This window comes from Oryx dammah, unplaced genomic scaffold (assembly GCF_014754425.2).
Source record: "Oryx dammah isolate SB20612 unplaced genomic scaffold, SCBI_Odam_1.1 HiC_scaffold_18, whole genome shotgun sequence".
Lineage (NCBI taxonomy): Eukaryota > Metazoa > Chordata > Mammalia > Artiodactyla > Bovidae > Oryx > Oryx dammah.
The window spans coordinates 93459575-93474116 of NW_024070202.1; the positions used below are offsets into that span (position 1 = coordinate 93459575).

The window sequence follows — 14542 nt, forward strand, 5'->3', positions numbered from 1 at the left end:
GAGTATCTTTTCATGTACCTGTTAGCTATCTGTATGTTATCTTTGTAAAAATGTCTTTCACGTCCTCTGCCTGAATTTTAATTTGGTGTTTTTTTTTTTCTTTTTTGCTAATGACTTGTATGAGTTCTTTATGTATTTTGGATATTAATCCCTTATCAGATATATTTTTTTGCACATATCTTCTCTTATTCAATAGGTGGTCTTTTTGTTCTATCGATAGTTTTCTCTCTGTACAAAAACTTGAGCTACTGGATGCTCTCTTATTAACATTTCTTCTGTCTCAGGCTTCAATTTTCACTTAACCATATGTATACTGTCCTTCCCAATCTGGAAGATTATTCTTAATAAAGAAAGTGGAAACAAAGTAAGAGTAGAATAGGTCAGATATTTATCTTTTAGCATGGGGAAGGAGCCTGTCTCATCTTTTTGTATCCAGCTTTGCTGGAAAAAGACTGTGTGTTAGCACTTTTCATAAACTTATATTGATCCTCTATTATGTGCCAAACACTGCATTAGATCTGGACTCCAAAGATGAATAAAACGAAGTCTTTTCTTTCAAGAAAGTCACAGTGTAGTTGGAAAGATAAATATAAATTTTTACAGAATAGGAAAGTAAGGTCTGCTGGAGGATGTTCAGAATCCTGTGGTGGTACTCAGGAAAGAGCAACCAGTTGTGTTTAATGGAGGCATGTTGATGTGAGCCTTCACAGAGGAAATTCTGTTTAAGTGGATTTTTAAAGGAGGTATAGTTTTGGGTTGATTGGGGTGGGATAAGTTAAAGGCCAACATCATGTGTTGAGAAATCTTAAAATAGGCCTTTATGATTAGAATATGGAATATAAAGGGGAGTCTCAGGAAATGAGACTGGAGAAACAAGCAGGACCATATCAGAAAGGGCCTTGATAACTATGCTGGAATTTTGACTCCGGTAGGCACATGAGTGTCCTTAAAGGGTTTTAAGCGCAGTATATCTTCAAAACCAGGTCAGATTCCTTTCTTGTGATATAGTATATAATATAGTATACTATATAAATCAGTTTAGGCTAGGTTAGGTTGTGGTAACAAATAATTCCCCACTCAGTGGCTTATAATAGCAAGAGATTATTATTTGCTCACACTGCATATCTGTCATGTGGCTCTGTTCCAGAACCAAGGCCAGAGATGCGGCTCTTATCTGAGATGTTGCCCTTGTGGTGGAGGAAAATGAGACTTGATAGAACCATGCATTTCTCTGAAAGCTTCTGTTCAGAAGTAGAATGTATCATTTACTCAGTGATAATGAGTGATATATCTAGATAGAGTTACCCTAATAAAAAATATGTCCATTATGTTATCTAGGTGGCTTCACAGGTGTCTCAGTAAAGAATCCACCCACTATTCAGAAGACGCAGGAAACACCAGTTCGATTCCTGGGTCAGGCAGATCCCTTGGAGAAGGGCATGACAGCCCACTCCAGTATTCTTGCCTGGAGAATCCCATGGACAGAGGAGCCTGGTGGGCTACTGTCCATGGGTTGCATAGAGTTGGACATGACTGAAGTAACTGAGCTTGCAAATATGCACAGCATGAATATATTATTTATGTTGTGAAGATATGGTAAATTATGGTATGTGCTTAGTTGCTTAGTCATGTCTTACTCTTTGAGACCCCATGGAATGTAGCCTGCTACACTCCTCTGTCCATGGGGTTCTCTAGACAAGAATACTGGAGTGGGTAGCCATTCCCTTTTCCAGAGGATCTTCCCAACCCAGGTATCGAACCCAAGTCTCCTGCATTGCAGGCAGATTCTTTACCATCTGAGCCTATGTAATAATACTCAGCCAACAGAAACTATGTGCACAAGCTTACTTAATAAGAAAGGGAAGTGGTCATTAAGTTTTAAGTGGGAAAAAATGGGTTATAAAGTAACATGAACAGAAAATATCAATTTAATTTAAAATATCAATTTAGTTTAGAGGGAAGGAAGGAGGGATGGAGAGAGAGAGTGTGTGTGTATGTGTGTGTGCCCTCCAGTTTGGTTCACTTTAGCCTTATTAGATTGGAATGGTAGTAGATAATACACTGGAGGTGGGGTGAGGCTAGTATTAAAGACAAAGAGAATAGTTCAGGCTGTTGTGGTTATCTACCTTCCCTGGTGGCTCAGAGGTTAAAGTGTCTGCCTCCAATGCGGGAAATGCTGGTTCGATCCCTGGGTAGGGAAGATCCCCTGGAGAAGGAAATGGCAACCCACTCCAGTATTCTTGCCTCGAGAATCCCGTGGACAGAGGAGCTTGGTAGGCTACAGTCCACGGGGTCACAAAGAGTCGGACACGACTGAGTGACTTCACTTTCAAACTTTTGTGGTTATCTAAGTAAGAGAGGATAAGGGCCTTACCTAAGATAGGAGATAGAGAAGAGGAACCACAGTAAGAAAAATAGTAAGATGACAGAAATGATGGAATTTGGTGACATTTGTGTGTTGAGGTGGATGCTCTGTGTTATGAGAGGATGATAAGTTTTTTAGTCTTGTATAATTGAATAAATGGTAGTAACACTTTCTATTTATTTCACAGTCCTTTAAACATAAGAGAATAAGCACTGAAGTATCAAATTACCCGTTTTAAGAAAAAATTGATGAGGGAAATGTCTAGAGAGAGTGAAAATGAGATAATTTCTTTTGAAGACTTTTTAGACAAATTTGCTGTTCCAGTCTACTCCCCTTTTATTCTAAGTTCTAATTTAAATTGGTAATTTCCAAGTATGAATTTTGGCAGTTGTGGGATGATTTTTAAATCTCTATGCTATCTTGAGGATCTTGTTTTCATCAGCTTGACCCTAAAGAAATTCAGCTTGACCAGAGTATTTATGATATAACCAGATAGAAAGATCTATATATTAAAAAAAACTATAACTTTAGGGACTTCCCAGACAGTCCAGTGGATAAGATTCTGTGCTTCCACTGCATAGGTTCAGGTTCTATCCCTGGTCTGGGAAGCTCTTTATGCTAAAGGAGGGAAAATGGTATAATTTTGAAGGAGGCATTAGGGAGTTTTGGTAGAATTCATGCTTCTTTAGAGACAACGTTAATGCTGGGCTTCAGTCTTTCATTTGTTTAAATAGAACAAACATAAAAAGGAGCTTGAATATGGCTTCATGTTCTGAGTTTCTCTTTTAGTAGGATGCTCTAGCTTTGGGGATATAAATAGACCCCTCCTTTTTAATAACTTTATTGAAGTAAAATTTTATACTATGAAGTTCATTCACTTAAAGTATACAGTTGAGTGCTTTTGTTTATTTACAGAGTTGTGTGACCAATCACCATAGTCTACTTTTAGAATATTTTCTGTATCCCCAAAAGAAACCTCAGAGTAGTTATTCCCTACTCCTCCCGCTACACCACCATGCCATCTCCAGGCAACCGTTAATCTATTTTCTATGTCTATAGATTTTCCAGTTCTGGACATTTCATATAAGTGAAATACTTAGAATATGTAGTATACTTACAATATAAGTAGACTTCTTAATTTTTAAAGTTTTTCCCTTCCTAAATGATTTCTTTTGTGTCCCATATTAGAGGTCACTTTAAAGTTTATGATATTTATAGCTCTATCTTATGTGATAAATTGCTTGATTCTTAATTATATTTGTATTCTGTCATTTAATACAATGCTTTGTACATTGTATATAGCAAATAAATAATTTGTAGATTACATGGATTTTTTATGGATATTAAAACATATATTTTGTGGATAATTGTCCTAGTATATGAATTTCATTTACTGTTGCTTATTTCCGTTTTCTCCCCTGACTACTCACTTTCTAGCTGAATAGTGTTTTTACTTACACTACTGATGAAAAGTACTTTACTCAGATCCTCTTTATTCCTGAAGAATAAATTATTCAGTACTTAGTAGAAGTCAGTGGTTTACTGAAAAGAAGATGAATCTCATTAGGAGACTGCTGGGTATAGCTTAACAGTTCATTTTTCATTTCCCTTAGACCTTTCCTCAGTGTATAATCTGGATTACCCTGATTAAAGGATTCTGCCTTCCAAATGTAATGTCAGTTGTGTCTAGAACTGCCTTGGTATACCTGCTTGAATGATGTCCTCTTCCATTAACCACTAGAGCACAAAGAGATTTGGATAGGATAGTATGTACATACATTCCTTTAGTTTATTTATTTATTTATTTTTTCCTATATTCCTTTAGTTAGAATCTTCTTAGTGCAAATAACCTTGGATCTGTGAATGCTCTGTCCTGTTTGTGATAAAAGGCAGGTTTTTTTTTTCTTTTTTATCTTTTTGAATTTTGCTTCCTGTTGCCTTTGTTTTTTGTTTTCCCTGTCATATGTTTTACATGTGACAGAAGACAACACTAGTCAAGTGCCAGATAGAATTTAATAAATGTTATTTTAAATCCAGTAGCTGAGCTTGTGAAAAAAAAAAAAAAAAGAAAGAAAAACCTCAGTGGGAAAAGTGAAGAGGGTATTTAAAACCGAAGTTGTAGGTACATACGCTAAAGTTATGGCTGCCCTAGGTAAATAAAAGGTTTCAGTTTTAACGGCCATATAGGAAAAAAGGACTTTGCTACTTCCCTCTGTAAAGCTAGTTCCTCAAAAGTTTGCCATATTGTTGAAAAGTTGATATGAAAAAAAAATCTTCTCCAGTGATATAGATGTCAAGGAAGTTCATCCACACTGTGTGAGCTCTGAGAATTTGTTACCATGAACTTCTGTTGTAACCTTGGTTTAAGAGTGTCCCTTTTTCTCTACAGTTTGGGGAACCCAAAGCTGAGAAATTAATGTATAAAGTAGTCCTAAATTAGTGATGGTCCCATGATATCAGGATGAAGCAAATATAAAACTTCTCTATAGGAATATCTTCAGTGTAGGCCACACAGGATTCCCACAGCTAAAGGTGTCCTACAGATTTTTTTTTTTTTTGAAAAGTGGAACTTTAAAAAATATAGTTGTTGAAATTTAGAACTCAGTGGACAATGTCAATGGTAGAATGGATAGATTGTATATTCATGCAATGGAATACTGTAAAGCAATGGAAATGAATAAATTGCTGGCATGTATAAGATCATGTGTGAATAATGATAATGCTGAATGAGGGAAGCCAGACAAAGAGTACATACTATATGATTTTATTTATATACAGCTAAAAACCCTAACATATATTAGAAGTCATGACTCAATCTTTGAGGAAGAGGGAGGGGTTAGTGATTAGGGAGGGGGCAAGAGGGAGATTTCTGGAGGGCCAATAACATTACATTTTTTTACCTTGGTGGTTGTTACATGATTGTCTCACTTGTGATAATTTATTGAGCTTATGATTTGTATACTTGTTCAATCAAAAAGAAAGCAGGAATCAAAAATGTGATAAATATCATAGAAAAGATAGGATAAATTAAAAGCACAGTAAAAGGTGGTAGAAATAAGTTCAAATGCATCAGTAATCATACTAAAGTATATGAATTACACTTACCAGTTGAAAGACAGATTGTCTGTTCTATCATGTTTCCAAGATGGTTGACATGTGTACCATCCTCCCACCTACAGGTGGGGTTTCTTCCTCCATTCATCTTGAATCTGGGCTGGCTTTTGTGACTTGCTTAAGCAATAGAATATGCCAGAAGTGACATCCTGGGACTTTCAGGGCTAGGACATGAGAAACTTTGCTGCTTCTATCTAGCCTTTTTGAACATTCTTTTTTTGAGTGTTCTCCCATGGAATATTCATTCTGGGGACCTAGCTGTCATGCTGTTAGAAGCCCAAGCCAGATGGAGAGGCCCAAATGAGTTCCCAGCCAACTGCCAGCATCAACTGCTAGCCATGTAAGTGAGTTAAGGAATCATCTTGGATATTCTAGACCCAGCAGACATCATATGGAGAAAAACCCGGATGCCAGGCATATGGACCTAGTCTAGTCATCATCATCAGCCATTAGAGTCACCCTACCTGAGGTTCCAGAGGTCACAGAGCAGACATAAGCCTTTCCTACTGTACCTTGTCTGAATTCCTGACCCTCGGAATTATGAACATAATAAAATGGTTGTAGTTCTATGCCAGTAGACTTTGGGGTAGTTTGTTTATAACAATAGATAATTGAAATAGAATTTGGTACCTAGAAGTGAAGTGCTGTTATAATCTAAAATATGGATTGGCTTTGGGACTTGGCAGTGGACAGAGGCTGGAGGGACCTTGAGGAGACTGTTGGTGAAGTTTTTAAAAACAAAAATGTATTAATAGAGGCTGGATAAAAAGGAAACTTTGTTATGTGGTGATGGTGGTACAAGGTTTATTAATATTGACATGTGGGCGCATGAAAGATAGAAAATGTATTTAATATATTCATTTTATCTAAGAAGTTTTCTAGACAGAAGGTTGAAAAGTGTTACCTAACTTCTCATGATAAGGTGAAAATACAGAGATGAATGAGCTAAAAAATGAACTATTCAGTTTTCAAGCAGAACTTAGAGGGAAAATATTTCTAACCCAAGCTCTGTTGTTACGTTAGGAAATAAAACTTTTTCTCATCCCTGGTTGCTCCAGATAGCCAATGATTTCTAAAGAAATGGCTTCAGAGCAAAGATGAAGTTAAATATGATGCCATTAAAACATCACCTCAAAGTGAAGATCTCAAGGATACAACTGTAAATCCCTTTGTTAATAAGACTTCTGGAAGATTTAAGGCAGTGCCTCGTAGAACTTTTCAGCTACGGAAAAAAAAAAGTCTAAAGATCTAAAGGGAATACATCCTAGATTCTCCTTATTAGACAGTAGGGCTTCTAAGAATTTTAAGTGTATTTTCTTACAGTAGCCTCACATAAAAATTAAAATAGAGAAAATGAGTATAGCTCTGTCTATTGAAGTGAACTCCCTATAAGAGTCATAGGAAATCTGCAAGGGTTTTTAATAGACTGTATGTACAGATTATAGCAACTTCAGCATGAAGTAAAAGGAGCAGAGACAGTAAAAAATGAAAATAGGCCTTTGAACTTCCCAACCATCTACAGGCAGGAAGCAGGCTCAGAAGGCTACTCCACTGTAGATATTAACCATCACTTATGTAAAAGGAAGGATGACTCAGAGTGGAGCCAAATTTTGAAGAATCACTCTCAGGAAATAAGGCTGGGCTGTAACAAAGAAACTGGTGATATTTGATTAAATTTCACAATTGCTGTGGAAAAAAAATAACTGCTATATATCTCCTGTTTCTTCTTCATATTTTGAATGAGAGTGTCTGTTGTGGTTTTACTAAGTCAGTCTCACTATTGTGCGATTATATGTTGGGTGTGTGGGAGCAGATAATTTGTCTCTTTATTCAGATCAAGAGGAATAATACTCCAGTAGCTGTACCTGAGGAACTGCATCTGAGGAACCTCAATCACACCTGGACCTGAATTAGATATCAAGATTCTGGACATCAAGCTGATGCCATAATCAGATGAGACTTTTGGAGGTCTTAGGAGAGGGTGAGTGTATTTTGCATGTGGGAGGGATTTGTTGGGGCCAGAGGGTGGTTTGTGGTAACTTTGTCTCCAAAGTGGCTGTCATCAGTCTCTTCCCTTCTTGCCATTCAGAGGTGAAGTCTATTTCTCTCCTCCTTTTGAATCTGGAATGGCCTAGTGGCTTGTGTGACCAATTGAATGGGACGTCCAAGATTAGGTCATAAGAAGGCGAGCAGCTTCTGCCTTTGTATGCCTCTTGGAATACTTGCTCTCAGAACCAGCCACCATGCTATGAGAAGCCCAGGTCAAATGGAGAGGACATGTGTAGGCGCTGGTTGATAGCCCCAGTGAGCTACCACCAGCATCAACTGTCAGTCATGTGAGTGTGTGAAGGAATCATATTGGACAGTCCAGCCCTAGCAAACATCACCTGGAGAGAAGAACCGAGGTCCCAGCCAAATAGCTCCTCTTGAGACATCCCAGCCATCTTCATGCATTCAAGTCATCCATCCCATCTGAGGTTCCAGACATTGTGGATCAGAGATACTTTGTCTCTGCTGTGCCCTATTAGAATTTCTGGCCTACAGAATCATAATAAATAATCATCATTTACCATTGTTTGGGAGTAGTTTTTTTCTTTTTTTAATGCAGTAATAGATGATTGAAACATTGTGAGAATAAATAGAAAATCTCTATGCAGTTTATAGGAGGCATACTTAATAAAATATAAGGAATCAGAGAGATTGGAAGTAAAGGTATGGAAAAACATTTTCTAAGAGAAAGCTAGTACAGCAAGGTAATAGTAGGCAAAGTTAACTTGAAGGTAAAAATTATTATTATAGTTAAAAATCCTCATAAAATATTATAAGGAGGCTATTCTAACTCCAAATCAGTATGCATTCAATAGTATGGCCTCAAATTTTATATAGGTAGAATAGAGATAGAATATTAAATATATAGAAAGAATGAATATAGGAAGAAAATTATAGAAATTATAAGAAAAATATGGATCTATAAAGAACATCTTTTTCAATAATTGGTCAAACTGACAAATTTGAGAAGAGTTGAAGAACAACAAGTTAGATTTGGTTGGCCTCTACAGAGCCCTGCATCTAATACATGAAAATATACTTTCTTTTTAAGTAACTTTAAAAAAAACTGAACACATACTGAATTTGTAAAGTAAGTCTCAACAAAACCAGTGAATGGTATTATGCAGACTATGTTCTCTTATTCCAATTGCTATTGAAATTAAACCAAAAGATGATCAAAGTAACTTTATTTGGAAATTTAAATGCATGCCTTGAATAACTCATATCAAAGAAGAAATAATAATAGAAATTAGAAATAAAACTAACTTATCAAAACTGACTCTGGAAGAAATAAAAACCTGAATAAATCTATATTCATTAGACATATTGAATTATAAATAAATATCTACCTACTAGAAAAGAGACACATATGAAATTTTTTATAGTTTTATAGAAGTATAATTGACAAATAATAAACTGAACATATTTAAAAAGTATACAGCTTGGAAAGTTTTGACATTGGTATTCAACCATGAAACTGTTATCACAATTAAGTTAAAGAGTATATATTAAGTTAAAGAATATATCACTTCTCAAGTCTTCTGCTCCTTCCTACTACCTCACCTAGGCAGTCAGTGATCTGCTTTATAACAGATAAGTTTGCATTTTCTAGAATTTTATTAAATGTAACCATACAATATACACTCTTTTGTGAGGGTGGGGGATATTATACTTCATTCACTTAGCATTATTGTTTTGAGATTTATTCATATTGTTAGTGGTCAGAGACTCGTTCCTTTTTATTGCTTAGTAGTATTCCATTGTATGGCTAGAAAAGCTTTAGCTTTGTTTTTCACTTGTTGACCGACACTTGGGATATTTGCAGCTTGGGGTGATTATAAATAATGCTTCTGTGAACATCTGTGTAGAAGTGTTTATAGACATATGCTTTCATTTCTCTTTGTTAAATAAATATCTAGGAGTGGAATAGTTGGATCATATTAGTGTATGTTTAAGAAACTGCAGAGTGGCTTTGCCATTTTATAGTCTCATTGGCAGTGGTTTGAGTTCCTCCACATCCTTGTCAACATTTGGTATCAGAAATCTTTATTTTTAGCCATTCTAACTGTATATGGGGCTTCCCTGATAGCTCACCTGCAATGCAGGAGACCCCAGCTCGATTCCTGGGTCAGAAGATCCCCTGGAGAACGGATAGGCTTTCCACTCCAGTATTCTTGCCTGGAGAATCCCCATGGAGAAAGTAGCCTGGCAGGCTACAGTCCACGGGGTCACAAAGAGTTGGACAGTTCCTGGCAGTCTACAGTCCACGGGGTTGCAAAGAGTTGGACAGTTCTGAGTGACTAAGCCTTCTTCAGCGATCAGTGCAAAGAAATAGAGGAAAAGAACAGAATGGGAAAGACTAGAGATCTCTTCAAGAAAATTAGAGATACCAAGGGAACATTTCATGCAAAGATGGGCTTGATAAAGGACAGAAATGGTATGGACTTAACAGAAGCAGAAGATATTAAGAAGAGGTGGCAAGAATACACAGAAAAACTATACAAAAAGGATCTTCACGACCCAGATAATCATGATGGTGTGATCTCTAATCTAGAGCCAGACATCCTGGAATGTGAAGTCAAGTGGACCTTAGAAAGCATCACTATGAACAAAGCTAGTGGAGCTGATGGAATTCCAGTTGAGCTGTTTCAAATCCTGAAAGATGATGCTGTGAAAGTGCTGCACTCAATATGCCAACAAATTTGGAAAACTCAGCAGGGGCCACAGGACTGGAAAAGGTCCGTTTTCTTTCCAATTCCAAAGAAAGGCAATGCCAAAGAATGCTCAAACTACCACACAATTGCACTCATCTCACCTGCTAGTAAAGTAATGCTCAAAATTCTCCAAGCCAGGCTTCAGCAATACATGAACCGTGAACTCCCTGATGTTCAAGCTGATTTTAGAAAAGGCAGAGGAACCAGAGATCAAATTGCCAACATCCACTGGATCATGGAAAAAGCAAGAGAGTTTTAGAAAAACATCTATTTCTGCTTTATTGACTATGCCAAAGCCTTGGACTGTGTGGATCACAAGAAACTGTGGAAAATCCTGAAAGAGATGGGAATACCAGACCACCTGACCTGCCTCTTGAGAAATCTGTATGCAGGTCAGAAAGCAACAGTTAGAACTGGACACATGGAACAACAGACTGGTTCCAAATAGGAAAAGGAGTATGTCAAGGCTGTATATTGTCACCCTGCTTATTTAACTTATATGCAGAGTACATCATGAGAAACGCTGGACTGGAAGAAACCCAAGCTGGAATCAAGATTGCCGGGAGAAATATCAATAACCTCAGATATGCAGATGACACCACCCTTACGGCAGAAAGTGAAGAGGAACTAAAAAGCCTCTTGATGAAAGTGAAAGTGGAGAGTGAAAAAGTTGGCTTAAAGCTCAACATTCAGAAAACGAAGATCATGGCATCTCGTCCCATCACTTCATGGGAAATAGATGGGGAAACAGTGGAAACAGTGTCAGACTTCATTTTGGGGGGCTCGAAAATCACTGCAGATGGGGATTGCAGCCATGAAATTAAAAGACGCTTACTCCTTGGAAGGAAAGTTATGACCAACCTAGATAGTATATTCAAAAGCAGAGACATTACTTTGCCAACTAAGGTCCGTCTAGTCAAGGCTATGGTTTTTCCAGTAGTCATGTATGGATGTGAGAGTTGGACTGTGAAGAAGGCTGAGTGCCGAAGAATTGATGCTTTTGAGCTGTGGTGTTGGAGAAGACTCTTGAGAGTCCCTTGGACTGCAAGGAGATCCAACCAGTCCATTCTGAAGGAGATCAACCCTGGGATTTCCTTGAAGGAATGATGCTAAAGCTGAAACTCCAGTACTTTGGCCACCTCATGCGAAGAGTTGACTAATTGGAAAAGAACCTGATGCTGGGAGGGATTGGGGGCAGGAGGAGAAGGGGACGACAGAGGATGAGATGGCTGGATGGCATCACTGACTCGATGGACGTGAGTCTGAGTGAACTCTGGGAGTTGGTGATGGACAGGGAGGCCTGGTGTGCTGCGATTCATGGGGTCACAGAGTCGGACATGACTGAGCGACTGAACTGAACTGAAGCACAGTAAGTGTATATAGCATATAGTTGGATTTGCTTTAATTCATTTGACAGTGTTTTTTTGGCTTTTTTTTTTAACTTTTTATTTTGTACTGGGGTACAGCTGATTAACAATGTTGTGATAGTTTCAGGTGAACAACAAAGGAACTCAGCTGTCCATATACATTTATCCAGACAGTCTGTTTTTTGGTTGATTTTTTTGAATCACTTATGTTTAAACTCATTTTTGATATGGTTAGATGTAAACCTACTATCTTGCTGTTTGTTTTCTATATGTCTCATCTGTTCTAGTTCCATTTTTTTCTTTCTGTCATATTTTGCATTATTTATTTTTATCATTCTTTTTTTGTTGTAATAGTTGTTTAAAATTTGACTTATAGTATACGTCTTCATCTCATCACAGTTTGTCTTTAAATGATATTTTCCTTGTGTTCTCCCTTACAGTATAAAAAGTTTACAACAAACTAAAAAAGTTAAAGTTTACAATGGTTCTTATACAATAGAAGATAAACTCCCCTTTCTTCCCTCTCAGCCTTTATGCAGTTTTTGTCATAGATTTTCTCCTTATGAACCCTATGCCTTCTTATGATTTATTTTTATATCAATAATAAACTATCTTAGAAAGAGATCTAAATAATAAGAAAAAAATTCATAAAATATCCATGTGTTATTCTTTCTGATACCCTTCATTTCTTTGTGCAGATTGAAATTTTCATCTGGAATAGTCTTTCTACTTAAAGGGTATATTTTAATATTTCTTCTCGTGTGCCCTACTGTTAAATAATTCTTTTGTATAGCAGAAAATGTTTTTATTTCACCTTCATTTTTGAAATATATTTTTTGCTGACTATGGAATTGAAGGTTGACAGTTTTTTTCCTTTAAAGCTGTTTCTTCACTATTGACTAGCACTGTTTCTGATGGGAAATCTTTTGCCATCCTTATCTTTGTTTCTCTTTTTTTCTGACTGCTTTTTAAGATTGGTTTTTTACCAGTGGTTTGGACAATTTGATTAATATGTTTCTGATTTAGTTGTCCTTGTGTTCTCATTCTTGGGGTCCGTTGAGCATCTTGGACCTATAGATGTATTGTTTTTATCAAATTTGAAAAATTTGGCCATTATTGTTTTTAAAATATTTTTCTGTCTTTTTTCCATCTCCTTCAGGGAATTCAAATTACATGTATAGTAAGCTGCTTAAAGGGTTACACTCACTGATGGTCTTTTTCACCCTTTTTTCCTCTCTGGTTCATTTGGATAGTTTCTTTTGTTGTGTCTTCAAGTTCACGCATCTCTTAATTTGGTTTTGTCACATCTTCCATTAATTCTATCCAGTGAGTTTTTCATCTCATAGTTTCTATCACTGGAAGTTTGATGTGAAAGTGAAAGTGAAGTTGCTCAGTCGTGTCCGACTCTTTGTGACCCCATGGACTGTAGCCTACCAGGCTCCTCCCTCCATGGGATTCTCCAGGCAAGAATACTGGAGTGGGTTGCCATTTCCTTCTCCAGGGGATCTTCCCAACCCAGGGATCGAACCTGGGTCTCCTGCATTGCAGGCAGATGCTTTATCCTCTGAGCCACCAGGGAAGTTTGATGTAGACCTTTAAAAAATCTCTCTTATATTTTTACATAGTTTTTTTGAGTATAGGATACAGGTATAATAACTGTTTTAATCCCCTTGTCTGCTATTAATAATTCTAACATTTGTGTCACTTCTGTGCTGGTTTCAGCTGATTGATTTTTCTCCCCCCCTTTTTTTTTTGCATGCAGAGATCTTAGTTCCTAGACCAGGGATTGAACTCATGCCCCCTGCAGTGGAAATGCAGAGTCTTAACCATTGAACTGCCAAGGAAATCCCAATTTTTCTCATTGTATAGGTCATATCTTCCTGATTCTTTACGTGTCTGGTAAGCTTCCTTAGCCCTGGAGAAGGAAATGGCAACCCACTCCAGTATTGCCTGGGAAATCCCATAGACAGAGGAGTCTGGCGGGTTATAGCGTGAGGTTGCAAGAATTAGATGTGACTTAGCAACTAAACTACCACCACCACCACCAAACTTGCTCAGGTTCCACTATGCTGTGCTCAGTTGTGTCTGACTTTTTGTGACCCCATGGGCTGTAGCCCACCAAGGTCCTCTGTCCATGGGATTTTCCCAGCAAGAATACTGGAGTGGGTTGCCATTTTCTCTTCCAGGGATCTTCCCAGCCCAGGTTTCAAACCCAAGTCTCTTGTGTCTCCTCCATTGGCAGGAAGATTCTTTTCTTTACCACTAGCACCACTGGGAAGCCCCTTCTTATGTTCCAAATGTGAATTTTACCTTGTTGAGTACTGAGTCTTTATCTTTGTTTTGTATCACAGTTAAGTTATTGATAGTTTGATCCTTTCTGGTCTTGCTTTTAAGATTTATTAGGTAGAGCCAGAGCAGTTTTCCCTCTAGGGTAATTATTCTCTACCCAGTACTCTATAAATTATGGGGTTTTCCACTCATCTGAATACTTAAGGAGATTCTGAACACTTAAGGAGATTCTGAACACTTGTCTCCAGAGTATTCTCTTTCTACAGCCCTCTCTTTTCCAGCACTCTGTCCTGCCAAGTCTTGACTTCATCTCCTCAACTAAGTTAGTCTGCTGGGCTCCCTGACTATGACCTGAAAATAAGTCTCAAGGAAGTAAGTTGAGGCATTCCTAGAACTCACCTTGCTTGTCTCTCAGGCATCACTGTCCTTTGTTCATTGTGTGATGAGCAGTGTCTTCAAAACATTTCGTGGTATATTTTTGTTCTTTTGTTTGTTCTTTGAGGCAGATAGGTCAGTCCTTTACATGTTACCGCATATTGGCAGGAAATAGAAGTCCTCTATTTTTTATACCTCTTAATATACTTAAAATGTTTTGTGATAAATATATAAGCCAAACAAGTATATTTTTGCAAAGGTAAGGTAGT

General features: G+C 37.4%; 1 protein-coding gene and 1 non-coding gene across 3 annotated transcripts in view; one reads left to right on the forward strand and one right to left on the reverse strand.

The window, feature by feature from the left end:
* The window catches only part of AHCYL2 (adenosylhomocysteinase like 2), a 187327-nt gene that overhangs the window by 40731 nt on the left and 132054 nt on the right, over positions 1-14542 (forward strand). The window lies entirely within an intron of this gene.
* TRNAC-GCA lies at positions 13117-13188 on the reverse strand. Its single transcript has one exon. It is a non-coding gene; the product is annotated as a tRNA-Cys (tRNA).